The sequence below is a fragment of the Furipterus horrens genome, unplaced genomic scaffold (assembly GCF_987537825.1).
Source record: "Furipterus horrens unplaced genomic scaffold, mFurHor1.1.pri manual_scaffold_3, whole genome shotgun sequence".
Taxonomy (NCBI): Eukaryota; Metazoa; Chordata; class Mammalia; order Chiroptera; family Furipteridae; genus Furipterus; species Furipterus horrens.
In genome coordinates, this window is record NW_028327173.1 from 125,371,282 (window position 1) to 125,389,037 (window position 17,756).

Consider the following 17,756-nt stretch of genomic DNA (forward strand, 5'->3'; position numbering starts at 1 on the left):
CCTAAGTATGAAACCCAGAGGCCATAAGAAAAAAGTCTGATAAACTTGCCTTTTTAAAAATATGCACAGAAAAAAACAACATACATAAAAAAAAGGCCTTAAAAACTGTAATCTGAATCACACTTTTCAAATAAAGAGCTCCTACAAATCAACAAAAACCCCAATAATTCAGGGTAAAAAAAAAAGAGGGGGAGCAAGACAGAACCAAGCAATTCACAGAACAGAAACTGGCTTTAGCCCTGGCTAGTGTGGCTCAGTGCATTGTCAGCCTGCTAACTGAAAGGTCGACAGTTCAATTCCCAGTCAGGACACATGCCAGGGTTGCGGGACAGGTCCCCAGTTGGGGGCGTGGGAGAGGCAACCACACACTGGTGTTTCTCTCCCTCTTTCTCCCTTCCTTCCCTTCTCCCTAAAAATAAATAAAATCTTTTTTAAAAAATTGGCTTTAAACCTATGAAAAGATACTTGGCTTACTTTTACGAAAAATGTTAGAAAACAAACGGGGAGCCAAGAGGGAAGGAAGGCAGCTGAAGGAAAGAGCGAGGAGTGGGAGGTAATGGGAGGCGTCCCAAGGGAGCAGTGGTGGAGCAGAAACACAAAAAGGAAGATCAGCCACTGTAGCGATATTTTTGTTGCCGCTGCCGCCACTGCATAGGTCGCCCTGGGATGCCTGATTCCACACCTTGCGGTCCCCGAGTTCCACGCGGCGGCTGCAGGCCGGCCCTCTAAGGACCGCCACGTTAAGGCAGCGCAGGCGGGCTGAGAGCGGCCCGGTGCTGGCTGGGGCCGCCAGGGGAGGGGTCCGGAGCGGCTGTCCAGGCCCTGCTCTTAGCCCAGCATTCCCCATCACCGTCGCCGGCGCCCGCGGGGGAGGATGAGCGGCGGGTGTGCAGCGCCGGGTTCTGAAGCATGGAGCGAGTGGTTCTGTACAAGTGGATTAACGATCTCACAGACTGGCAGCCTCGTTGGTTTGTTTTAGATAATAGGATCCTGTCCTACTGTGATTCACCAGATAGTGTTTTACAAAGGGAGCAAAGGAAATATAAAGATGGTAGTTTGTGAAATTGAAGTTGACTCAGCAGACAGCACAAGAATAGACTTAAATCATTCCAGGAGAGCAGCATTCCTACATGAAGACAGTGAATGCAGCTGAAAGAGGTAACTGGTTGCTCTGGGGGGCTCCAAAGCCTGTTTGACTGATACTAGGACTGAAAAAGAAAAAGAAATAAATGAAACTGGTGAGTCTCTGAAACCAAAATGTCTGAATTTCACCTCTACTGTGACCTTTAATACAGCAAGCAAGTTCATACCATTCAAGATTTTATTCACCATAAAGAGAATCATTCACCTCCCAGCATAGAAAGCATGACTGAAGCCTCTTCTCTACTCAGTGCCACATGTAATATGTTCATCACAATGCTTGAGGCATGTGTGAATACAGCAAATGCCAAATTTAAACCTGAGATATTTCAGCTGTCCCATTCGGATCCCTTAGTTTCTCCTGGGTCACCTTCTCCTGTTCAAATGCTGAAGCATTGTCAGCCACCCCTGCTCTTAAGTTCAGAGAGAAGTAGACACTATAAAAGAACAATTGTTTACACCTCATGGACACCTCCAGCATGCCCAAGAATCTACTTGGATACAGATTCTTGTAATGATAGTCTTCTCATAGACCCAGACAGGCCTGGTTCACTGTTCAAGAAATACACTTGCCCTGACAGTGTGGCTTAATTGGCTTTAGCTCCCTCAGCCCCCACCAGCGGAAAGATTGTGGGTTCCATTCCCAGTAGGAGCACATGCCTGGGTTGCCAGTTTAATCCCGGTCCGGGTATGCACGGGAGGCAGCCAGTGAATGGATGCTTCTTTCTCCCATCCATGTTTCTCTCTTCCTTTCTCTCTCTCTCTAAGAGCAATGAAAAAAACGTCCTCGGGTGAGGATAAAAATATGTATATACATCTAATGGAGATTTGGCATCAGCAACCACTCCTGAAAAAAAGCAGACTTATGGTTCTCCCACCAAAAAAATCTGAATTCGAAGAGCCTCTTTCATCCTCTTCCTGAGGAAACAGAAGTGTCCAACTTCCTCTGAGTACTGTAGTTTCTTATTCCATTGATTTGTATATACAATATTCCCTCACTTATCGCGGGTATTACGTTCCAGAACCACCCCCGCGATCGGTGAAAATCCACAAAGTAGGAACTTTACATTTACTTTAGTATTTATATATATTTTAAGGCTTTATAAACCCTTCCTACACACTTATAAACTGCTCCCAGTCCCTTATTAACCTTTCCCACTCCCTTATTAACCTTTTCCACACTTTTATAAACACTACTTATGTTCTTAAACATGTTCTACACTCTTAAACCTACGTAACTTTAACAACACACGTATACAGTACCGCAAAATCCCACTATAGATATATATTATGAAAAATCTGGAATAATTAAATATAATATTTTTTAAAATCCTGCGATACAGTGAGGCCACGATAAGTGAACCACGATACGTATATAGAGGGACTACTGTATTGCTACACAAAAGCTGCTCTAATTAAAACTGTGTTATAGGGAATAGTTTTTTTCCCCGAGGATTTCTCTGCACTTTATAAAATATTGGAAAACAAATAATCCACATACTTTTGAAGTGTATTTTATCTTTATATAGTTTGCAAGAGTATTTTCCTAATAACCTCAGAGTATGAATGTGCATACTTTCTTCCTTTTTAAATAAGTGATGGTGTAACATTTTGATATCCATAAGGACAAATGTAGATATTTTTCTAAAAAATTGTGAGAGACTGACAGCTTAGTCAGTGTATTGTAGCTTATACAGATGAAATCTTATAAGGTTTCAGTTTGAGAGAACTGTGATATATGTAACTTTTGCGATGGGCCAAGTGGTCACTTTAACCCAACTGAAAATGAGTTATGATAGCAGTTTGACGGTGATTATACTGCATTCTTTTAAGCAAAAGAAAACATTTAACATTCTAAATAATTTTATTTTTATTTTTTAATATGCTTTATTGATTATGCTGTTACAGTTGTCCCAATGTCTTTTCCCTTTGTTCCCCTCCACTCAGTAACCCCTTTCCCTCCAGTTGTCCCCCCTCCTTAGTCCATGCCCATTGGTTGTGCATATAGTTCTTCTCAACATCTTCCTGTCTACTCCACTCCCTCCCACTATGCTTAATTCCTGTACTGTCTCCCTCCCTTTCCCCACTTCCCACTCCTCGCTGACCTCCCCCCAATATGTTCCCCATACCTATAATTCTTTTTCCACTCTCATTGCCTACTTAGTTTGCCATTGTTTCAATTCCCTAGCTTCTGTTGTTGGTTGTTGTGATAGTTTTCATTTTAATGTTCATAGTTTTAATCCTCTTTCTCTGAAATAAGTCCCTTTAACATTTCATATAAGAGTGGTTTGGATCTGATGAACTCCTTCAGTTTTACTTGGTCCTGGAAGCACTTTCTCAGCCCTTCTATTCTGAATGATAGCTTTGCTGGGTAGAGTAATCGTGGTTGGAGGTTTTTGCCTTTCATTCCTTTGAATATTTCTTGCCAGTCCCTTCTTGCCTGCAGGGTCTCCTTTGAGAAATCAGCTGATAGTCTAATGGGGACCCCTTTGTACATAATCCTTGTCTTCTCTCTTGCTGCTTTTAAGATTCTCTATTTATCTTTAATTTTTGACATTTTGATTATAATGTGTCATGGAGTGGTTCTCCCTGGGTCCAGTTTTTTTGGAACTCTCTGTGCTTCCTGGACCTGTGATTCTATTTCCTTCCCCAAGTTAGGGAAGTTCTACTTCATTATTTTTTCACATCATTTTTCAGTTTCTAGTTCTTCTTCTTCTCCTCTGGCAACCCTATAATTTGGATGTTGGCCCACTTATAGCTGTCCCATAGGTTTCTGAGCCTCTCCTCATTTTCCTCACTTTTCATTTCCTCTTTCTGCACTGGTTGACTCTTTGTTCCTTTGCTATGTTTCGATTTGTTGATTTGATCCCTGTTTTTCTTTCCCTTACCACTAGTTTCATATGTGTTTTCGTTCATTTCAGCAGGACTAGCCTTCATACCTTCCCCATCTTGTTTAAGATCTTCTGTTAGGTCTGTAAGCATTTGGATAATCAAAGCTCTGAACTGTGCCTCAGAAAGATTTCCTATCTGCTGATCCGTTAGATTAGATATTTGCTGTCTGGTCAGCTGTGCGACTGGGATCTCTATCATGATCTGTGCCATCCTGACAATTTTGTGTTCACCTTTGCTTCCTGGGTGGGGCTGTCACACCTCCTACGGTATAGGGGGCAGAGCCCCGTGCACTCATCACAACCAGTCAACCCTTCTCACCACACTGGCATTTTGCGTGGGAGTGGAGGTCCAAGATGGATTCCTGCCGTTCACTCTCCGTTGAGAGACTGGGAGCTTCTTCCTCCATCCCCACCCCTTCTGGCCCTCACAGTCCGAGGCAATGGAGATCTGCCTTCCCTGGCATTGAAATCATGAGCTGACGATTTTGGTCTGCAGCCGGAGGTGCTGCCCAGGTGCTTCTCGCCTTCTCTTAAATACAGTTGTCTGTGCTTACCGCCGTCCCGCCACTGTAGCCACAGCTGCTGCTGCCAGCACAGCTTGACCTCTCTGCCCTGGCTTCGCCCCTCCTATCCATCCAGATGAGCACCACTTCTTTTATAACTTCATATGTTGGACTTCCATATAGCTTTATTTTCTGGAACTTCTGATTGTTTATGGTTTTGCAATCATTGTATTCCTTCTTAGTTGTGGAGGGAGACAGAGCGTGTCAGTGTAGGCCTCCATCTTGGCCAGAAGTTGTCTCCTCATCTCGATAGGCTCCTGTGTTTGTTTGCCTCTGCCAATATTCTAAATATTTTTAGCCCAAATACCATGAGGATTTTTTTTACAAACCAGACTGTGCTGTACTTTGTATGTGAGGTTGACACTACTGTACATTTGTCAATACCAAATGTTGTGTTAAAGCATTTAATTTTTATTTATTTCTCTGTTGTATCAGAAAATGACCTACCAAATTTAAGATGTCTATGCATTGTTACACTGTTCTAGAAAAAGAGGTTAATGTTGTAGTGACATCACTCACCTCCACCAGAGAAATGACTTTCAATGGGGGTGAAGGGAGAAAAATGTAAATTAACCCTATACTGACATTCCATTTTTCATTTCAGATAGGCAAAGATCAAAATGTTTGATGACACAGTGGAACACAAGAGTTCTCATACTTTGCTGATCAGTGTATCTGTATACTTACAAAATTTCCATGAAGGCCAAGCAAAATCTATACATCTCTGATGCCCTAACAATTCAATTTGAAGGGATCTACCTTACAGCTGTGTCAGAATATGTGAGAAATTACAAATTATACAGTGATTCACTGTGGCATTTTTGTAACAGTAAGAGATGTAAAGCAACCTAAATACCTATTAATAAAAGACTGAATAAGTAAGTAAATTTTGAGCATTCTACACAATGGAAAATATACAGCTAGAAAGAAAAAAAGAAAGACAAAGAGGAGTGGGGAGAAGAAGGCAGAATATAACCTATTTTTTTGTTTTGAAATTACAAATATCAATTATGCAAAGGACTGAAAATGGTTCACTAAAGAATTCTCAACCTAGCTTCACAAGTTAAGGACTCATGTTCTCCAGCAGTTAGGTATATTTCCAACTGGATTTTTGTACTAAATACTCAGAGAGAATGAAATTTTCTCACAAGTATAAAGTTATGTCTAAAATCTTGTCTGGGTTTGGGAAAAATAGGTCTTATTCAGGTAATGATAGTTTAGAATTAATTTTATTTTAAATTAAATTTCTAGATAGAACAAAAAGCTATATTCTTTTTAACCCCACTCTCCTTTCCTCTCCTGTCATATTCTGACAGACCTACAGAATAGCTAAAAGAAAGGCAGAAAGATGTTTTTCATTGTAGAATCTTGCTCCCGAATTAAGAAGAAATGAATCAAGAAAGGAAAAGCAATAACATGGCTTGGATCTTGCAACCCAGAAATGCTGCTAACCACTTTTTTTTTTTTTTTTTTAAATTCTACTTTCAGTTCAAGTTCATCTATGCTTACACACCCTGGAAAATCCCCTCTGCTTTACAACCAACCAGGAACTGGCTCTGAAGCACCAACACTACCTAACTTCCGTCCTTCCTTGGAAGCAAAGACACAGAATACATAAGTCCTTTCAGTGGGCGATCCCCCCAAAAAATAAAAATAAAAATATTGCACAGATAAAACTCACTGGAAAACTTTTCAAAAACAAATAAGAAAGTAAACACTTTTTTTTCAACTAGGGGAGAAAAAGTCTCAAAGAAAAATTTAGCACTATATAAAGATGGACCCTAACTAAAAACCATCCTAGGGGAAAGCAATTATAAGAGGGTTGCCAAAGGCTCTTTATTTTAATAATCTTTATAAATTTTTCATTGTTTACCCTCAAAAAGTGACCAAACTCAAAATGTTTAACCAAAGTTTGGATACCATATTATTATTATCCTCCTCAGCACATGCACAGCCCTCGGAAGGGCTGTGGGGACACTAAAGGAGCCTGGACCAGCCATCAGCCCATCTAGGTTTGCATCTTCTCGCTGGGCCATGCATTAACTTATATGACTTTGATCAAGTTACCTCACTTTTCTGGGCCTCGGGTTCTTGAGAAATGAAGTGGGGATACTTACTTCAAAGGGTTCAATAAAATTAAGTGATTTGGCTATAAGTCTTTGTATGTGCTTTAGGTAAGTAGCACTTATGGTACAAGGTTTACCAATAGTCGGTCACCATTTATAACTCTTTGGGTTTTAAAACAGATACCAGCAAAATAACTTTCCCTGCTTCCTGTTCTTGACTCAGAAATGGGCACTTGTCCTCATACAAGGTAGAATAGATGGACCCTGCTAAGTACCAATAAGCTAACTGCCTCCATATATAGTCCCAGGTTGTTCTGATTTAGGACCCAGAGAGACTACCCTTTTCAGAAGGATTGACTCTGGATTGAGAGTAGATCCATTGCCCTTGCAGTGTGAATCATACAGATGATTCATAAATCAAGTGTTCTCTGCTGGGGACTACCTGTAGAACCTTCTTGTAGATTACCTTATGCTTTATAGTATGCATATATTCTCTGATTCTATCCTTAAAACAATCGTGTGGGAAAGCTGACATGCAGAAGGGAAAAAGAACCAAGTTAAAAATAACCTCTATTTCCAACTCCTACTTAACTCATCACTTCATTCAGCTGAATGAGCTATTTGTTTACAAAGCAGAAGAAACAATTTATCAGTTGCAGCATCAAAATTTACAACTTTCTCATAACAATGGAGCAGAATTTACTATCATCTATGCTTTATTTTATTGCTAATTAAAAAAGAAAACAGTTTGGGTTGTCTTTTTGCCCTCTTGTAATGAAAAAAATGAAGAACAGAAAAGGGAGAACAAAGCCAGAGAAAAATTTAATTCCTGGAATGTATAGTGCCTAAGATAAGCTATACTAAACTTTACTAATGTTAACTAGGTATAAATAAATCTTTGTGCGTCGCAGTATAAGAAAGTAGCCTATGGAAGCTGTCCAGGCGGAGGGCAGAAAGAAAATGGAAGTGGTTTTACTCTGAAAAATATCCAAACAGTGAAAGAGTCAAACAGTAAATAGGAGAGGCAAGAACACTGAGGTAGAGATCTTGGGGATATCCCAGGATCAGTCATTAGCTCAAATGACGTGTCTTGTACATCTCATCAGTGATTTTCCCTCTCTTGTTTACCTTACACAAATATTGTATAACTTAAGAGCAACGCACAACGCACCACTGGAAGGTGAGTCATTCCACCAGTAATCAATGACATTAAAAGAAATTCTATTTTTCTGTGAACTTTAACATAGTTTGCATCTGTTTTATCATTCCTGCCAGGTATTACTGCTAATCCATGTTAACACACCTTTTTCTTCTACTGCCAGTAATTAAGCAAGTAATAGCAAACTAAGTGTTAAGCACTCTCTCACCCCCTAAAAACATATATCAGACTAATAAAAAGTGGAATTACTAGTAAGTGTAAACAGCATCTGTAACTGAATCCAGAGATCTGGGTTTGAATATGACCTTCATGACTTAAACCTATGACTTTGGCAAGTTACTGAACTTCTCTGAGCCTCAGTTTCCTCATCTGTAAAGTATAGAAAATACTTCCTCCCTCAAAGTGATTGTAAAGATTAAAATATATAATTAAATAAAGGGTAGCTAGTACATAAAAAATGTAAATTGAATGATAATGTATAAATACCAATATTTATTGCACAGCTACTGGATGCCAAGCATTGTGGAGAATACAAAGAAGGGGGCCTTGTCCCTGAACCAGTTTATAATGTGGCTGAAGGGACAAAAGATACTAATGTGAAAAACTAAGCACTAAAACAAGAACACACAGTATAGGATTAATAGTCAAGTGTGTGCCAGGGTTAATAAATGCTAGAAATTCAAAGGAAGAAAAGATAAACACAGGTCCTGGCCGGGTAGCTCAGTTGGTTAGAGTGTCATTCCAATAACCAGGGTTGTGGATTTGATCCCTGGTTAGGGACACAGACAAGAATCAACCAATGAATGCATAAAAACATGGAACAGCAAATCCATGTTTCTTTCTTTTTCTCTTTCTTCCTCTCTCTCTCTAAAATCAATAAATAATGTTTAAAAAAAGATAAACAGACTATGGACGTCAGGAAAGACTTTGTGACAGAAAAGAGACTTGACACCAAATTCAATAACCTAAAAGAAATAGATAAATTCTTAGAAATATATAATGGTCCTAGACTGAATTATGAATAACTGGAAAATCTAAATAAACAAATAAGCAATAAGGAATTTGAAACAACCATTAAAAACTTCCCCCAAAATAAAAGTCCGGAACCAGATAGCTTCACTAATGAATTCAAAGGAGATTTGATATCTATCCTTCTCAAACTCTTCCAAAAATATTGAAGAAGAGGCAATACTTCTTAACACATTTTATGAAGCCAACATAACCCTAATACCAAAACCTGGCAAGGATAACACACAGAAAAGAAAACTACAGACCAATATCTCCTAAACAAAACTAGCAAATCGAATACAACAACACATTAAAAAAATAACACATCACTATCAAGTGGAGTTCGTTCCAAAGGCACAAGGATGGTTCAACATATGCAAATTTTCAAAGTAAAACACCACATTAACAAAACAAAGGATAAAAATCATATAATCTTATCAAAAGATGCAGAAAAAGCACTTGATAAGATAGGTATAGAAAGACAGTAACTCAACATAATAAAGGCCATATATGACAAACCCTCAGCCAGTATCATACTCAATGGTGAAAAACTGAAAGCTTTTTTCCTCTATAATCAGGAACAAGACAAGGATGTCTGCTCTCTCACCACTCTCATTCAACGTAGTTCTGGAAGTCTAGCCAGAGCAATTAGGCAAGAGGAAGAAATAAAAAGACATCCAAATTGAAAGAAGCAGAATTTGCAGATGACATGATTCTGTACATAGAAACCCTAAAAACTCCATACAAAAAAAAAAAAAGATTAGAAACAACAAACAAGTACAGTAAAGTTGCAGAATACAAAATCAATGTACAAAAATCCACTGCCTTCCGATATACTAACAATGAAACTTCAGAAAAAGAAATGAAAAAAAAAACAAAAAAAAAAAAAACCTCCTTTAGCATCTGCAACAGAAGTAATAAAATACATAGGAATAAAATTAACAAAGGATGTGAAGGACCTTTAAACTGAAAACTATGAAGCATTATTAAAAGAGATTGTAAAAGACACAACAAAATGGAAAGATATTCTGTGTTCATAGATTTTAAGACTCAGCATAGGTAAAATGGCCATATTATCCAAAGTAATATACAGATTTACTTCAATTCCCATTAAAATCCCAATGTCATTTTTTAAAGAAATAGAAAAAAAAAATCATCAGATTTGTATGGAACCACGAAAGACCCTGAATAGCCAAAACAATCCTGAGGAAAAAGAATGAAGCCAGAGGTATCACACTCTCTGACTTCAAATTATACTACAGAGCTACAAGAATCAGCATGGTGTTGGCAGAAGAACAGACACACACAGGCCAATGGAACAGAACTGAGAGCCCAGAAATAAAACTATATGTATACAGGCAAATAATTTTTTACAAAGGAGCCAAAACACACAATGGAGAAAGGAAAGGCTTTTCAATAAATGTGTGGTAGTAAAATTGGAACGCCACATGCAAAAGAATGAAACTAGGTTTGTTTGTCCCCATGTACAAAGATTAATTCAAAATGGATCAAAGACTTAAATATAAGATCTGCAACAATAAATTACATAGAAGAAAACACAGGTACTAAACTTACGGACTTTAGTCATAGAGAATATTTTATTAATTTGACCCCAAAGGCAAGGGAAGTAAAGGCAAAAATAAATGAATGGGGCTATAGCAAACTCAAAAGCTTCTGCACAGCCAAAGAAACCAATAACAAAACAAAAAGGCAACCAAACTAATGGAAGATGGTACTTGCAACCAAGAGATCCAACAAGGAGTTAATATTCAAAATATATAAAGAACCCATAGAACTCAACACCAAACAAACAATTCAATTAAAAAATGGGCAGAGTCCCTGGCCACTTTGGCTCAGTTGATTAGAGCCTCGCCCCATAGCCAAAAGATTTCGGGTTTGATTCCCAGTCAGGGAACATGCCTGGGCTGCAGGTTTGATCCCCAGTCAGGGTGCAAAAGATCCCTGGCCCAGGCACTTAGGGAGGCAGCCGATCAATATATCTCTCCCACATCGAGTTTCTCTCTCTCTAGAAGCAATGAAAAAATGTCCTTCAGGGAGGATGAAGAAAACATGGGCAGAGGGTCTGAAGAGACAACTCTCCCAAGAAGACATACAAATGGCCAACACATATATGAAAAGATGGTCAACTCCACTAGCTATTAAGGAAATCAAAACTACAGTGAGGTGCCACCTCACACCTGCTAGAATAGCTACTATCAACAAGACAAGTATTGGGTTGGCTAAAGAGTCCGTATGGTTTTTTCCATAAAATAAAAGACACATTTTTCATTTTCACCAATAATTTTATTAATTTTGATATTTTCAGTATGTCAGCTATTTTCCATTTTGTATAACGTTTATTGTTCTCAATTAATGTCTCAATTTGATCACTATCAACTTCAATTGGCCTACCAGAACTGGGACCATTGTCCAGCAAGAAATCTTCAGCACAAAACTTCGCAAACTGCTTTTGACACGTTCGATCAGTCACAGCACCTTCTCCATACACTGCACAAATCTTTTTTTTGTGTGTGTTTCAGTTGCATTTTTACCTTTCTCGAAATAATAAAGTATAATATGCCAAAAAATGTTGCATATTTTCTTCCATCTTCAATATTAAAATGGCTACACAAAAATTCACCAATTTTGATAAGTTGGGTTTTTTTAATGCTTGCTGATATGACAGCTGTCACAATACAATCTTGTCACAATACAATCTAACAAAAAAAATTTTCAAATGAAATTAAAGATAACTAGGTGCTACTAGAGCCACCTTATGGAAAAAAACCAAATGCACATTTTAGCCAACTCAATAGTAAGTATTGGAGAGGTTGTGGAGAAAAGAGAACCCTCATTAATCGCTGTTGGAAATATAAACTGGTACAGTCACTATGGAAAACAGTCTGGCAGTTCCTCAAAAAATTAAGAATAGAATTACCGTGTGACCCATCAATCCCTCTCCTGGTACCTACCTGAAAAACTTGAAAACATTTATTCACAAAGATATATGCACCCCTATGTTCACTGAAGCATTATTCACAGTGGCCAGGACATGGAGACAATCATAGTGTCCTTCAATAAATGAGTGGATAAAGATGTGGTACATATATACTATGTAATACTACTCAACCATAAGAAAAGATGAAATACTGCCACTTGCAACATGGATGGACCTTGAAATTATTATGCTAAGTCAGAAAAAGCTAAGGACCATATGATTTCACTCATAAGTGGGATATAAAATTGAAATTCATAGACACAGACAACAGTGTAGTGGTTACCAGAGGGAAAGGGGTTGAGGGTTAGCAGGGGGTATAGAGGGACAAATATATGGAGACAGAAGATGGTTTGATTTTTGGCAGTAGACACACAATACAATACACAGATGATGTATCATAGAAATGTACACTTGAAACCTATGTGATCCTACTAACCAACGTCGCCCCAATAAATTTAATTTGAAAAGTAAAAAATAAAATATCCTAAAAGGGGGGGGGGGATAAAGATGAGGGACTTGAGAAAGCCTTGAAAAAAACACAGAATTTGGAGTCAGGAGTGCTGCTTAGGTGGGGAAAAGCAGCCCAGAGACAGTGAGTAGCCAGCTCTAGCTGAAGCAGATGTTTGTAGAGGAGAGGATTAAAAGATGAGGCTTGAAAAGTAGGTTGTAGAGAAATTGTGAAGGAGTTACTTTCAGGGTAGGAATGGGCAACTGCAGGATTTTGGACAAGGGAATAATGTGATTGAATCGGTGTTTTGAAAAGATTGATCTGGCAATAGCATGAAGAAAAAAATGGAAGAAAAATGTAGACATAAGAAAACCAGTTAGGAGGTAACACAGAAGTTGAGGTTGAGATGCTAAAGGCCTAGACTAGATTGAGTCCTGGCTGGTTTGGCTCAGTGGATTGAGCGTCGGCCTGCGAGCTAAGTGTCGCTGGTTTGATCTTCCAGTCAGGGCACATCAGAGAAGGAAAACTCTGACTCCAAAAAACCTCCGCTGCCTTGCGGCATACCTCTTCAGGGGAAAGGCTAAGGGAGTAAACCCCGACAGAAAATCCGGAGCCGGAGTCCCTAAGACGGTTTGACGTTGTAGTCAACACCGGCAACTCCTGCGGCGCACCTGAAGCCAAGCTGTATTGACTCCGTCTTTCCCTTGGACCCTTCAGCTGCGAAGAGAGGGGGGGTCTGCTGCATGGGCAACAGCAGACCCTCCATATCACCCTGCCCAGGCTCTGTAGCTTCAGCTTCACTGGAGAGGACACTCCAGCGTCATCACAAGATGTCGATTCAACACGGGAGGAGACAGATACCGTGTCACTCTCGAGTCGGACTGCACAGCCATTCTCGGCGGTGCAGATAGACTCTTAAGAAGCTACACCATCGTCTCTTGAGACGGACGGCTGCCGCCGCCGACGACGACGAGACTAGATTGAAGTAGCAGAAACCAAACAGCAGAGGCAGAATTGAGAAAGGCTGCACAATAGGATTAGTGACTGATATGACACAAAAGTTAAAGGAAGAAAAGAGTCAAAATCAGTTTTAATTTTTCTAATCTGGGTGGCAGAGAAGAAAATCACAAAAGGAAATTCAATGGTATGTGATCAAAGTTTAGAATTTTATTTTTGACATGTTGAATTTGAGTTCATAATAACATTCACACAGAAATGCCTCACAAGCAATTGGTTACATTGATCTGGCACTTAAAAGAGTAACCAGAATTAAAGAAAACAATTTGGGAGTCACTTGAACAGGAAGGAACTTAAGCAAAGGGAAAAATTCCATTGGGAACATGGCCCTGGGTATTCTCCCAAGAGAAAAATACATGCCCTCATTTCAGGGAAATGGGTTTTCTCCAGTGAGAATAGGACATGGAGTCCAGGAGAGCCCAATATTCATAAAAATCCTCTTAAAGGAGGCATGCAGACTGTGGTGTAAGTCTTTGTGAACAGTGGTGTGAGCTGAAGTATAGAAGGTCTGTGATGCAATGTGAATTAAGATAAGGAGATCTTACCTTAGATGGACATTTTCACTGGCTGCTCAGCCCCATGTAAGGACTCCAGGGCTTAGGAAGACTGTGCCAAGAGAACACTGCACCTGCTTCTGTTATGGCCATTTTCTAATACATTTTGGTGTCCTCAGCTTTCTATACTGGGAATTTAGTCTAATTGTACCCTATATGTACCTACTAGTTTATAACCCTCCCAAAACACCGCACAAAATTTTACCAAAACTTTTAGGGGTTCAGAATCCCATGGGATAAAATCTGAAAACTACCAGAGTTAATCACAAAACAAGGAAAAGAAGAATTATGGTCCTTTCCTCTTCCCTCCAAATCTATTACCATTCTTTTACTTATAAGAGTACTCTGCTTTAAAAGTTTTACTCTAACACAATAATGATAAATGAAAACTGTGCTTTGGATCTGATGATTCAGCTCTGCTAGTTCTGGAAGTGAGTTTTCAGGTTATTTTGGTACTTAATAATAATCAGTTCCTCACAAATATCAAATCATTAAGTTGTACACCTTAAACTAATACACTGTTATATGTCAATTATATCTCAGTAAAATTTGAAAATCAGTGTTTAAATCAGCTGTGTAGTTAACTCAATTCATACACATTCCACTCTGCCAACTATAATTCTCCAAAAGAAAAGCCAGCACCTTTAGTGCAGGAAGTCACATTTTACTTCGCTGCAGCTGCTTCACAAATGAGGAAAACATAAAAACAGAGAGAAAATGCACCTGGAGATCTTATTAACAAAAAGTAGACATCCCCTTACTCCATATCTCTCAATTAGCACTGCTGAGGGCAAAAGTTCTCAGGTTCAAATTTCTCTTCATGAAGTCCTAACCGTCGTCGTCGGCAGCCGTCCGTCTCGAGAGACGATGGCGTAGCTTCTTGAGAGTCTATCTGCACCGCCGAGAATGGCTGTGCAGTCCGATTCGGGAGTGACAATCCCAGCCGCACTTGGTACAGGTGAAGGCAGATGGCCGTTGTTGCTGCTGTTGACGCTGCTTCCGCCTCGATCTTTTCTGGACCGCCTCCTCGTTGCGCGCAGCCTCCGCGCGTGAAGTACCTTGCCTGACCGCGAGCCTCCAGGCTAGGCGGTCGTCTGCTTGAACTTCCCATGTGTTGAGATTGATGGAGCATTGTGTCATGTCCTTTTTGCAGATGTCTTTGAACCGCAGTTTTGGGCGCCCTGTCATCCTCTTGCCTTCTGCTAGCTCGCCGTAGAGGAGGTCTTTGGGGATACGGCCTGCATCCATTCTTTTGACATGGCCGAGCCACCTGAGGCGTCTCTCGCTAAGAACTGCATGCAAACTGCTCATATTGGCTCGCTTCAGCACCTCGGTGTTGGGGACCTTATCCTGCCAGGCGACATGCAGGACGCGTCGCAGGCACCTCATGTGGAAGCTGCTGAGTTTCCTTTCGTGCCTTGCGTAGGTGGTCCACGTCTCGCTGCCATAGAGGAGAGTGCTGAGTACGCAGGCTTGGTAGATGCGCAGTCTGGTTTTCTCAGTGAGGCTGGAATTGTTCCACGCTCGCCGGTTCAGTCTGGCCATAACTGTGGCTGCCCTGGCGATTCTCCGATTGACCTCCAAGTCGACTGACAGAGAGCTCGAGATGGTGGACCCGAGGTAAGTGAAGTCGTTGACAACCTCCAGGGTGTATCCGTCGATGGTGATGCATGGGGGAGTCCCCGTGCCTTGAGCCATAACATTCGTCTTCGTCAGGCTGATGGCTAGTCCGAACTCCTTGCATGCGTGGGAAAGGCAAGTGACTAGCTGCTGGAGTCCCTCTTCGGAGTGTGATGTCAAAGCTGCGTCGTCGGCGAAGAGCATCTCACGGATGAGCACCTCTTTGACTTTGGTCTTGGCTCGTAGACGGGCCAGGTTGTAGAGCTTGCCATCGGATCTGGTGTGAATGAAGACACCCTCGCTGCAGTCCTTAAAGGCGTATTGGAGGAGCATGGAGAAGAAGATTCCGAACAGCGTAGGCGCGAGGACGCAGCCCTGCTTTACTCTGCTGCTGACTGGGAAGGCCTCAGAGGTTGCGCCGTTGTAGGACACCGTGCTGTGCATGTTGTCGTGAAAGGACATGACCACAGCAAGCAGATGTGGTGGATAGCCAATCTTCCGTAGCAAGCTGAAGAGTCCGCTTCGACTGACCAGATCAAACGCCTTCGTGAGGTCAATAAAGGCGAGGTAGAGCGGTTTATGCTGCTCGTGACACTTCTCCTGCAGCTGGCGTAGGGAGAAGATCATGTCCACTGTTGATCGGCCAGCTCTGAAGCCACACTGGGACTCTGGGTAGACGCGGGAAGCAAGGGCCTGCAGGCGGGCAAGAGCGACCCGGGCGAATACTTTGCCGACGACGCTGAGGAGAGAGATGCCCCGGTAGTTGTTGCAGTCACTGCGGTCCCCTTTGTTCTTGTACATGGTGATAATGTTGGCGTCTCTCATATCCTGGGGGATGTAACCCTCCTTCCAGCAGAGACAGAGTAGATGGTGGAGCGGCTGTAGCAGGACTGGTTTCCCGCTCTTTAGGATTTCTGGAGGGATTCCGTCGCTTCCTGGTGCTTTCCCGCAAGCAAGGCGGTCGATGGCTTTGCCGAGCTCTGCCGCAGTAGGTGGGGTGTCTAGCTCCTCACCACACCACAATTAATCTGCAGCTGCCACGTGCACTAAAGATAGTGGCAGAAGCACATGGGACATTCCAGATCACCACTTTAGCTATAATTTTCATTATATAATGGGATTTTTAAAAATACCCTTCAGAACTAATGTTAATATCCCTTTTACAAAGGAAAAGCAGTGCAGTTCAGTAGAAAATCTCTCTCTAGGTCTTTTTTTTTTTTTTTTACTTTTTTTTTTTTAATTTTATTTTTAGAGAAGGGGAAGGGAAGGGAAAGAGAGGGAGAGAAACATCAATTGATTGCCACTTGTACTTCCCCAACTGGGGACCTAGCCAGCAACCCAGACATGTGCCCTGACTGGGAATCAAACCAGCGACCTTTCAGTTCGCAGGCCAGCGCTCAATCCACTGAGCCACACCAGCCAGGGCTCTCTCCAGCTCTTGATCTAAATTTCATCTCTCATGCATTTCATAATCAGAAAGAGAAATATATTACCTTGTGCAAATGACATGATAATTTTTAGTATTTTAAAAATATTTGATTAAAGAAGGGAACTTTCACTTTCTATAGTGACATTTCTGAACTATTTTCATCTTTTATAATGAATATATATTTGGGGGAAAACACTACAGAAGATGCTACCTCTTCATGAAATTCACTAAAGGTGCATTGCTTTATAATCTCCCTCTTCTTAACTTCTATCCTAAAAGCATATGTGTATTTATTTGTCAGTTTTCTAAAACAGATTTTTACAACGTAAATTTCAAACATATACAAAAGTAGACAGAATAATATAAGTCCCAAAGAATCCACGTTTTTCTACGCTTTGCCAGTTTTGTTTCATATATAACCCCACCTACTCCATCTTTATTTTCGTTATTTTTTAAGCATATCTCAGACATCACATCATCTCATTGATAAATATTTTGGTGTGTAGCTATAAAATATAACAAGTTTTAAAACAGAGCTCACTATCATTATTACAACTAAAAAGCCCAACAATAATTTATTAATATCTCCATCAAATGATGTTCTGATTTCTTTGCTTGTTCAAATTGGGAATTAAAGGCCCAGTACAGTCCACACATACAAGTCATTGCAATATGACAAATTGCTTTGGATCTATAGATCTATTCTTTCTCTCTCCCCCCAATCCCTATGTGATTGTTTTTATTGCAAAAAACTGGGTTGTCTGTCTTACAGAGTTTCCCACATACTGGATTTGATGGTTATATCCTTAAGGTATAACATATACCTTATGTTTTCTATAAATTGGCTCTAGATGCTTAATCAG

At 40.5% G+C, this 17,756-nt stretch overlaps 1 protein-coding gene and 1 pseudogene across 1 annotated transcript in view; one reads left to right on the top strand and one right to left on the bottom strand.

Annotated features, from left to right (window-relative positions):
- The window catches only part of PRORP (protein only RNase P catalytic subunit), a 146,258-nt gene that overhangs the window by 106,879 nt on the left and 21,623 nt on the right, over positions 1-17,756 (bottom strand). The window lies entirely within an intron of this gene.
- Positions 910-2,062, top strand: LOC150015884 (pleckstrin homology domain-containing family A member 3 pseudogene; annotated as a pseudogene).